Raw genomic sequence first — 9,542 nt, 5'->3', positions numbered from 1 at the left:
TTAAAGAATTAGAACTGTTCCCAGTTTGATCTGGGACTTTCCCCATATGAGATTGATTTATTTCATTTGAGAAGAAAAAGGGAAAAACCCTCTTTTGAAAAATAAAGGATCAATTTTTTACTGGCAGTGTTCTTTCCCTTTTAGTCCTTAGGAAGCAAGGGTTGATGATCCAGACAATACCTTTTGAGTTTGCAGTTCCAGGATCGTGAAGGTTACTAAGTCCTGGAAGAAGCAGAGTGGGAAGGACCTTACCTGATATTACAGATGACTGAGACTGCAGTCTGGATGCTAAGAACACCAGGCTTCAAGGATCTGTGGAAGAACCTCAAGAGCAGACTGTTGGTCTCTAATCTCTAATCTCTAAAATTGACTTTGCAATTGAGAATGTTTTTATGGGAGGGGAGATTCATTTTGCTTAGAGAAATTTTAACAATATTGATGTTGTATCTGTTATTTATATTTCCAAAAAAAGTTTATAGGGACTCCTCAATTGAAGGAAGTTGAATTAACAATTTTAGGATGAAGAAATTTTTAATGTAAATTATGTTATGGTTCTTTAATATGAAATTAGGACAGTATATTCTATATTCTATGTGAGTTTTAATTGGTTGTATTAAGTCATTTTTAAAGATATTTCTATTGTTTAGAGAGATTCTGAGAATAGTGGTCTATGTTTTTGTCCCTTTAAACATAGTTAATATTTGAACATGTTTTGATAGAGATTGGTTATTGAGCATCTTAAAGTAAAATGATTTGTGTAATGTTGAATTTAAAACCCATCTACTTAGATGTGAAGATAAGCAGTGAACTTTCTAGGATGAATCTCTTATTGTTATCAATGTAAGATTATAGTTAATATTTATTTAAGACATGTGCTCCTGGAGAGCTAAATTCACTTGAAGTTTTAATTAGTGAGACCTGCTATTTGAGATAAAATCTTTTGGAACTGTAGCTGATATTATTTGACATTTTGAATTCAGGCATGATTATCTGATGGAACATCAGGCTGTAATCCACTATCTGAAAGCAATATGCCATACATAAGATACCAGAAGAAGGTCATCCTGAATTGTTACAGGTGGAGGTTAGTATCTGAGCAAGAGTTGGGAGGACAATCTTGGCCTCCACTTAAGAGGGTATCCTTCTGACTCACCTTTAACTAAGAACCCACCTGAGTATTTCTGAGTCTGGCTATAAGATGGAATTGTTATTGCATGCAATTAGCTAAGGATTCTTTATCCTGTCATATATGTCTCTCAGGCTGATGCCTGAAGGACCAGTTTTTGACTATAATCACGCTCCTACTTTTTCCTCTTCTAGCAAATTTCTATAATCAGGGCAAGTATTAATATAATGTAAGATCTTTTATTTTCCTATCTGAAAATATGTGGTCATTATACCCTAAATAACTATTTCCCATATTTATTCATCTATCTATTGCTACATGCTTATATCTGCCTGATTCTTTTAGCATTTTTGTTGTTGCTGACTTTCCTGATAAGCATTTTTTAATTTGTGAAAGGTTATTTACTCCAATTATTAGAGACACAAATGGTTGGGGTGATAGATGGCCCAGGTGGATATTGGGGTACAGAACCCCAATTTATATGCTAAATAAGCTCATTAGATGCCATACCATAGTTAAATTATTATTAACCAGACAACAAAGATATTGGATATGTGAGCAGACCAGGTCACTTAGACTAGAGAAGCAGTACTCCAGTATAGATTAGTATTAGACTACTTATTGGCTAAAGAAGATAGACTTGGTGGGAAATTAAATTTTTGCTGTGTGAAAATTTGTGATAAAGGAGAGATAATGGTGGAAATTGCCAAATAATGTCCCATTCCAGATCTGGTATTCATTGATGTGATTTATGGTGTCACCAAATGATAGCAGGCACCAAAAGTTGGGGTTCTATCATGTGAAGAATTCACAATGGCCATTCTCTTTGGCAAAAAGTAGATTTATTTGAGGGGAAGTAAGTTACAGATAAAATGAAGGGATAGTAAATATGAAGTATAGTTGAGAGAACATATGAAAGACAAGATCCTCAGTGGAACTCACAATTTCGCAGTAGAAAGAGAAGACTCTATGAAGTTGGTTCATGTCCTTAGCTGGCAGGTTAAATCCTGAAAGGCATTTAGCACCCTTAAAGAGTTAGTTAGCTGGAAGGAGGAGAAGTAGGTTGGGAAGCATAGTAAAGTTAAGGGAGATACTACATGGTCTGAGGGAAGGCAGAATGCCGTGATGGGCTGACCCAAAGAAAGGGTGCAGCCATGAATAGATTTTATAGGGAAAATTTAACTTCAGAGACATGACCAGGATTTCCACAAAGGAAAGTTGAACAACCTGGATGGAGAGGTTCAGTTAGGCTTGGACTTTTAGAACTTAGGATCAAGGAATCAAACTGAAAACAGGTTCTTGGATCCTGACAAGGATAGATCCCAGTAGAGAAAAAGGACAAATCAGACCCAGAGGGATTGAAGACTGATAAAAAGATGGTTGAGGAAAAACTATCAAAAATGGTGTGAGAGGTTTTCAAAGGTTAATCAACGAAGAGGAGGGGCTATCATAAACTGACTGAAGACTCATGGGAATATGGCTTTGAACTAGGCACTAATGGTGACTTGAAACTTTGCAGTAACAAGTTGAGTTAGATAGCTAAAAAGCAGCAAGTGTTTGTTCAAAGTGTTTAGGGCCTTGGGGACTTCTGATCTATTTAATCTTGTATTTTGCAGTTTGTATTTTGCATTCCTCTACTAACACCTTATCTATTAAGAGTTGTCCTTTCTTATTAGGAGATCATATAAATCCCTTTTTGCTTTTTCATACTTCTAGAGTAGAAAAAATATATTTTTATTGTTTTTGTGGTTGTTACTGTCCCTCAATTTTCTATGTTTTCTATACCCATTCTGTCTCATAGCCTCCCTTCTTCAGCAATCCTTTAATACACAGTCCAATCACAACATTCTACATGAAAGCTTTTCCTTCATTTTCTCAAAGACTATTATCTTCCCTCTCAAACTACCTAATCTTTAACTACTTTATTTTTATTTACCTATATCCTCCTTATATATATTCTGTGTATTGCCACTATTTAAATTCTTGTGTGTAGTGATTATTTCGTTAATTCTATTTGTATCCCCATTACTTAACCACAGTTCCTTGAATATAATAGGTACTTAATAAATGCTTGATTGATTAGTTGACCTTGCATCCTCTCCAACATCCATTAAAAAGAAAATAACAAGTTATACACATGCATATAGCATATATATATATGTATATATATATATATATACATATATATATGTTATTGCATTTTCTTTTTGAAATCTGAGAAATTAGAACCCTGCTACACTATTAAAAATATCACACACTTAGTTTAATTCATACCAAGCTCCCTTCCTTGGAAAAAAAAATCCATCCTACAATATCCTTGACATATGGTCATCCAGATTCTACTTGAAGAACTAGTTAGAGGAATCTTAGTATATCCTGAGGTTTACCAGGTGATCCTGACAAGCAGCTCTGATTGTTAGGAAAATGTTCTTCACTTAAAGCCTAAATGTGTGTATGTGTCTTCTATCTATCTATTTATCTCTGTCTCTATGCATCTCTTGAAATAAAGAGATCTTAAAATAAGAAAGGAATAAAGGAAATTGATAGTGCCTAGGGAAATCATAATATTAAATATATCACACAAATACAGCATCGCATATGATAATGCAGACAGATTCATCATGCAGTAAGAAGTACCAGCATCTACTGGTCCTTCAGATGAAATATTTTTAAATGCCTCAGAAAATATTAATGTTTCATTCTATTCCTATGACATAGCTGGCAGTTTTCAAATATGTTCAATTGAAACTTACTCAAAGGGTAATTTCATGTATATTTTAATAATTTTAGGAGATTTCAACTAAAATTTTATAGGAAATATGGCTATAAATACAAACAAAAAATAGTACAGGAAATAGCACAGTGTCATTTCATTTAATTTAATATCACTAATGAAACTTCCATATAAATTTCTATATACAGTTATATCTCTATATGCAATTATGCAGTATTCTTAGTTAATAATTGACAAAATTAAATATGCTTTTTATTTTTACATATGCATATTTTATGCATTTTGTGTAAGTATATGTGTTGGGTATATTGATATTAACGAATTTTGTCCATTTAGTTTATCCCTGTCTATATGTAGTTCCATGGAAGGCACACATAGATAACTGAAGCATTTCTCCAAGGGTGATTTTGATTCCTACCAGGAGGAAAAGCAAAAGGTTGCAGCCAGAAGTTGGTCGATCTGCTCTTCTCAGAGAGTGAAGGTATTGAAATAGAATTTTATCTATTTGCTTTCTTATATATTGTCAGTTTATGGAAATAAATTTTAGACTGATGCTGTGCTCCTAATATTTATCCTTTAATTGAGACATGCTTCAATTTGCATATACAAACCTTGACTTTCTTCCCATCGAATGTCTATTCCACAATGAATTCTTATAGTGACTAGCAAATAACTCATTTGTTCTCATTCACAAAAAAACAGAAATCAGAGTTGTGCATGTAAGTGTATTCCCAAGCAGTACAGAATGAATGAACTTGCTATATATCAAGCACTGTGCCAAACACTTTATAATTATTATCTTATTTGATTCTCAAAATAGCTCAGTTAGTTACTATTATTATTCCCATTGTGCTCCTCAGGGTCCATATACCTGGTTAGTATCTGAGTATGGACTTGACTCCAGACCCAGCACCATCTGTCACCACTTGTATCACATTCTCTTTTAAGGGAACCATTCATAGTAACTAAAACTTCTAAAATACATTATATTTTACAAAATCTTTTCCACATGTAATAACTATTATAAGATTTGATCTTCCTTGCAAAAACTGAGGTCTGATTCTGCCCAGATGGGAACAGCATGGGAAAGGTTTAGGATTTTGACATATCATGATAAACCCTGAATGATACCTTGAGATTCCCTGTACCTTGATAGGGCCAGGAATTCAGGAATGCACCAATTAAAAGAGGAGATGGATTCTAATTTGCTTTCTTTGCCATCAGCTTTCCAAATGGCATCATGTAACTTGGAGTTTCTAGTGAACAATATGAAAATATTGCTTTCATTTAAACCAGCAAGACTGTAATATTGTTCATGTCATATCTAATGTACAAGATTCAACTGTGTACTTATGCTTGAGGCTTTAACTGCCTTTTTTTCCCTCTTTTTTATGCATTTTATTTTCTGAGTAGATGACCAAGCAGCAACCTTGAAATGGGACTCTTGAGAATTCTAGTCATCATCAACTTCAAGAATTCTGGCACTGACACCTACTAAAAGAAGTATCATCTGACAATAGAGGAATCTCCTGCATCCAGAAGAGACAGCTGGGGTTCATAGTGTACAAAACACTTAATCTAGAGTCAGGAAGAACTGAATTCTAATCTGTCTTCAGACAATGACCCCTGTGTGACCATCAGCCATTCCCTTAACTCAGCTTGCCTTAGTTTCCTCATCAGCAAAATGAGAATAAAATTAGCACCCAGCATTGTTGTAAGGATCAAACAAAATAATTATAAACACTTAACACAGTACCTAGCAAATACTAAGCACTATGTAACAGCTGTAGTTCCTCAAGATCAGATATAATATTCCCATTTCCTTTTTACAGATGTTCCCCTATTTTTACAGATGAAGAAATTGATTGTCAGACAAAGTGACTTGCCAAGAATCATGATGCTAAGTAAGTATCAGATTAAGGATTTAAACTCAGTTACTTGTTATTCTAAACCCAATGCTCTTACTAGTATACTTATATCACATTGCTATATATACACTACACTGTCACTTCCTCTTTCTGATTCTCAGTTTCCTAAACTGTACAATGTGGAGATTAGACTTAATAAACTAATTTCCATTTATCTCTAAATAGTATCATATCACAAATATAACTGTTGATGAGGTTCAGTCATTTCAATTGTGCCCAACTCTTTGGGATCCCATTCAGGGTTTTCTTGGCAAAGACAAGGAAATATTTTGTGATTTCCTTCTCCAACTCATTTTATAGATAAGGAAACTGAACCAATCTGGATTAAGTGACTTTCCCAAAAGCAAGCAGCTAGGGTCTGAGGCTGGATTTGACCTCAGAAAGATGGATTTTTCTGATTTCAGTACAGCACTCTATCTATTGGGTCAAATCAATGCTCTCAAAAAATATAGATTTTTATGATCTACCCTAAACCAATTAAGCTTGCACTTTCTAGAGTGAAGTTCACATATTGCTGTGTTATATCACAGAGCCTTATGAACATTATCTCCAAGCTACACCATTCCTTCCAATTATAAATCATTGACAGTTTAGCAAATTACTACCTGAAAGATCTTGGTATCAAATGCAAATAAGTAAATTTCATAATAAACTCTTATCCTAGGACACTTTTAAAGATGTTAAATGTTAATGTTCTAGCATCAGTCCCTGGAGAACCTATGGAAGAACCTATGGGGCTCTTTACATTTAGCCATCAAGTAGACTGACAAAAAAGAGATAATAGAGATAGATATAAGCATAGATATGGATATCTGTTAATCCATTTATTCTTATTAAGTCATGGTCACATGGTGTGGTGCAATGCATAATGGATATGAAATTGGAGGACCTAAGTTAAATAGAATTTCAGGAGGTAAGGTGGAGATATCACTTCTGAATGAGAGAATGACATTAACCAAGTGTCAGAGGTAAGGAAGTGCTGTAAATGTAAATTGTTGGGCTACAATATAAAGTGTGGGTAATTATCCTGGGCATTTGTACATAATTTTCAGATTTCCAAAATGCTTTGTGTATATCTCATTTAAACTTGACAGCTATCCAAGGAGGTAAGTAATACACGGATTATTATCTACATTTTCTAGACATGAAAATTGAGGTTCAAAATGATTTAATTATTTAGTAAGCATTAGAAGTAGGAGACAACCCAGATAAACTTGAATCTTAGTGGCCAATTCACTATATCATATTTTAAAAGATAATACTGAAAAGATAGATTGTGAAGATATGGTGAAAGTCTTTAATGTCATAGTAAGAATTACAAATTTTTGGATTAAAATATTGTACAAAATTTTTGTTTTGTTTTGCAGTATTTTGATTTTTTTTTTCCTCAGTAGGCAATGCGAAGGCAAAAAAGAAGAACAAGAGTTACATCACAAAATACTACCATGTTAGACATAAGAGAAACTGCTCTGAGGTGCTTTCTATGAAATATAAGGAGGTCGAATTATATGTCAAGCTAATATTTCTATTTGAAGGAAAAGGATACAGAAAAATCAGCCAGCAGTATAATTTTTTTCTTTTTTTCTGGGTAGCTATTAGTGTATGGTTTGAGGGGCTTGGTTAGGAGCACTCCATTATGTGTCAAGCTCATGTTTATGAAATGGTATGTGTCAGGTTAACATTTATGTGATATTGTGACTTAAGCTAATGTTATGCTGTATTGCCTATTAAGCTAATGTTTATACTACATCATGTTAAGCTAATGTTTATGGTGTACTATGTTAAAAACAAAACATATGCTAAGTGGGGAAGAATCTTGTAAAATACCAATGACATTCTTTTGTCAAATGATCAAGTACTATAAAAAGATCTTAAAGGTCTATACTGACGAGGTCCTGGGTCACTATGTGGAATTAGCAAACAAAGTCTGAAATAAGATAATTCCCTGAGGCAAACAGGAAAGGTTACTGATGGAATCAGCTCAACCTTATAGTCCCACCACCTATGGAGGTGTTCTATTACCCCATTTTACTATATTCAATCTGATGTCAGACACCTCCCCACCCCAGATTAAATTTTCCCTATAAATCAGTCCCTGACCTACTCTAACTTTTATGAATACCTTTTGGATTAATTTGCCACAGCATTCTGCTTCCTGGTATCTTTCCCCTCATCCCCTTACCTGCCTCAAGGTGTCTTTCTCCTTGTTATAGCTAATTAATTCTTTTAGGGTGTTAAATGCCATTTAGGAGTTAGCCTGACAGTCACTGATGTACTTGCACCTCATGGAGAATTTGTATTTTCCATTAATTGTTAAAACAGTTAAAAACTGCTCTCCCAAATCTATTTCATATTTATCACTCCTAATATCAATTTTACCTCTTCATTTTGTCTGTAACCTCTTCTCATAAATAAACCTATCTTTTGTGAAAGAGAGAGGCCATTATGAATTTGTCACATGACCAAAGCCCAGCATTTGGTGCTAATTGCTCTCCTCAATCTCATTATTTTATGTCCATATCAATATTGTCATTTGATGTGCTGAATCTGAATCTCATTATTATTATGAAAACTCATCCTGGTAACTTCCAGGTAAACAAAGCTTCCCTAAAGAAATGTTGAATGGTTCACATGTACAGGAAAAATGTCCAGATTTTAATATTATTATGTATTGAAACATAACAAGGAAGGATTAAATAACAATGGAAAACATAGGGAATGGCTTACAGCTTTTCCATTCAGAGAGGAAAATTGAAAGTTTTGCAAAACCAACATAGAGAATGAAACACCCAGGGGCAGAACCAAGATGGCAGAGAGTCTTTTTCTAAATTCTTCTTGATATTCCTCAGATCAGCACCAGATAAAGCTTTGAACTGGTTTTGGAGTGACAGAACCCACAAATATTTGGAGTTTAACAGATTTCCAGCAAAAGCTGTTTTGGAAGAACTTCAGGAAAGGTCTGCTTCAATCAGACACAGGGGAGACAGCTGAGCACAGGTGTAGAGTGGAGAGCCAATGGCACTCCAGTGTCCATGCACTGGAGTATTTACCCAGAGGCTCTTAACCAAAATACAGCAGCTCAACTAGGATCCACAGATTAACTGTGAGACATCCACTACAACTACAGAAGGCAAGTAGTGAACCTCTGAACCCAGAATAACTTGGGACTAGGCCACATCCACCAACCCAGCACCAGAAGTCAGTACCTGTCCAGGCCAGCCACTGTAACCTATAGAGAAAGCTTCTGATGATCTCCTCTCTGCCCTAAGAGCAGATCTTAACCTTTTTAAAAAATGAGCAAGAAAGTGAAAAGAACTCTAACCCTAAATAGCTTTTAGAGCAGTGGTCCTCAAACTTTTAAAATAGGAGGCCAGTTCACTGTCCCTCAGACTGTTGGAGGGCCAGACTATAGTAAAAACAAAAACTCACTCTGTCTCCACCCCATAATCCAGCAGGCCACATAAACATCCTCAGTGGGCCACATCTGGCCCATGGGCCGTAGTTTGAGAACCCCTGTTTTAGAGAAACAGAGAACAGATCTAAAATAGTGAAGATCGTAAAGATAAATTATCTCCAGGTGAAGCCTCAAAAGGTAGTACAAATTGGTCCCTGTTTCACAGGCTCTCTTTGAAGAATTCAAAAAGGATCATAAAAGGGAGAAGAAAAATGGGGAAAGGAAATAAGATAGAGAAAAGATTGGGGAAAGAAAAATATCCTAAGATAACTTCTTATAAAATAGATTTAATGAAATGGA

The 9,542-nt window shown here is 34.8% G+C and overlaps 1 long non-coding RNA gene across 1 annotated transcript; it reads left to right on the top strand.

Moving 5' to 3' along the window:
- Nucleotides 1-996: 996 nt before the first annotated feature.
- LOC141555742 (uncharacterized) lies at nucleotides 997-5,479 on the top strand. Its single transcript, XR_012486317.1, has 3 exons — nucleotides 997-1,084; nucleotides 4,197-4,341; nucleotides 5,274-5,479. It is a non-coding gene; the product is annotated as an uncharacterized LOC141555742 (long non-coding RNA).
- Nucleotides 5,480-9,542: the final 4,063 nt, after the last annotated feature.

Source organism: Sminthopsis crassicaudata, chromosome 1, assembly GCF_048593235.1.
Source record: "Sminthopsis crassicaudata isolate SCR6 chromosome 1, ASM4859323v1, whole genome shotgun sequence".
Taxonomy (NCBI): domain Eukaryota; kingdom Metazoa; phylum Chordata; class Mammalia; order Dasyuromorphia; family Dasyuridae; genus Sminthopsis; species Sminthopsis crassicaudata.
The sequence above is the reverse complement of the archived record's forward strand: the minus strand, read 5'-3'. Positions and strand labels throughout refer to the sequence as shown.